Source organism: Crocodylus siamensis, chromosome 4 (assembly GCF_052110815.1).
Source record: "Crocodylus siamensis isolate JL-2025a chromosome 4, ASM5211081v1, whole genome shotgun sequence".
Taxonomy (NCBI): domain Eukaryota; kingdom Metazoa; phylum Chordata; order Crocodylia; family Crocodylidae; genus Crocodylus; species Crocodylus siamensis.
This window is the reverse complement of record NC_143398.1, coordinates 41,450,982-41,452,616: the sequence shown is the minus strand read 5'-3', so window position 1 is coordinate 41,452,616 and position 1,635 is coordinate 41,450,982.

The window sequence follows — 1,635 nt, the reverse complement described above, 5'->3', positions numbered from 1 at the left end:
TCAAAGTTTCAGCTTATGTACGCCTTTATATTTTTTTCTAGTTTTTAAGGAATGGGGGGGTGGCAGATTGAGGCCTTCGCAGTGAGGGAAGGAATGGGGCTAGGGCAGGGGCACGGGCAGGTGCTTCACAGCTGGGGCAGAATGCGGGATGCTGCCCCAAGAGCCGTGCAATGCCATGTGCCTGCTGCCGCCAGGCAGGCAGGGGACAGACACACCCACACCCAGACACACACCCAGCAGGTAAGTGTGTGTGTGAGGAAGGGGCAGGGCAGGAGAGAGGGAAGGGGTTGGAGGGGGCCTTATGAAGACCTCCCCAATGCAGAAGGGAGTGGGGCAGGGGTGAATGGGGCCTGGGCCAGGCCACAGGACAATGGGAGCCTGGCAGCATGTCCAGGGCAATGAGGGTGGGGGGGAGGCTTCCACCACTGCGTGCACTGTGAGGGAGCCAAGGGTGGAGCATGTGCCCCCTGATGTGTGTGGAGCAAGGGTGGGCTGCTGGTGCCAGCTGGGCTCTGCTTTGCCTCTGTGCCTCGCTGCGGCATGGCACCATGTGCATCCTGTCACTGGGTGGCTGTTGTGGCCATTTGTCAAGCTACATGTGCTGGACAAGAGATTAGCTGGTGGGATCAAGGGCCGGAGCCCAACAGCACCAGGCTGCCAGTGCAGGGAGTGGGTCTCAAGCTAGCTAGGTGCCAGGTGCCACCCATGCCTCCATGGCAGGAGCACATGGCAGAGCCCCCTCAGTGCAGGGCAGCCACATGGGTCTTCATGGCACAAGGGGAACCAGCTGCAGCCACAGTCAGTGCTTACTGGGCTTGGGTAATAAAGCTGTGGTGCCCCTGGATGCCCCCAGGTGCAGCCAGCTGCACACATCAGATGAAGCTGAATTGTGCCCTGTCATGTCTGGCAGGGGCCACGTGGCTGCTGACCCACCCACCACGGCGGGGCCCAGGAGCAAAGCCAGTGGGGCGAGGGCAGTGGTGCCCCTCTGCAATTCACACAGGTGCTGCCTGGATGGACAGACAGGGAATGGGGGACTTACATGCAGCAGCCACCACTACCACCCCTCGCTGCTGATGCCGCGCCCCAGGCTATTTTCCCATGGCCAGTTGCACGTACGGCTCCACAGGCTGCTGACAGGCCTCATGCCTGGCCAATCACCTCATGCCTGCAGAGCTGCCTGTGTGACTAGCCATGGGAAAGAGGCACGGGGCACGGTGGCTGCTGTGTGCGAGACCCCTCCCCACCCAGTCCAGCCAGCTGGGCAACACGTGTGTGGCCTACAGAGGGGCACCACCACCCTTGCTCACTCCCACCCCTACTCCTGGAAGTGGGCACTGAGTGAGCTAAGGTGGGGGTGGGGAGGCGCTGAGGTGTGCTGTATGAGGATGGCAGCACCCAGTGTGCCTCTCCCCCTCTCCCTGGTCAGAAGCAAAGTATGGGAATGCTCCAGGGAGACTCTGCTTCCACACCCCGGGGCATGCTCCATCCCCACCCACCTGCGCACACCCGTTACGACCTTTCTAAGTACCCCTGAGGGTACACGTACCCTGGTTGACAACCCCTTGTCTAGGGGAAAGTTAATAATACTTCTATTACTGCGGATGTTGGTTGAGTTTATTGCCTCTGAACAGA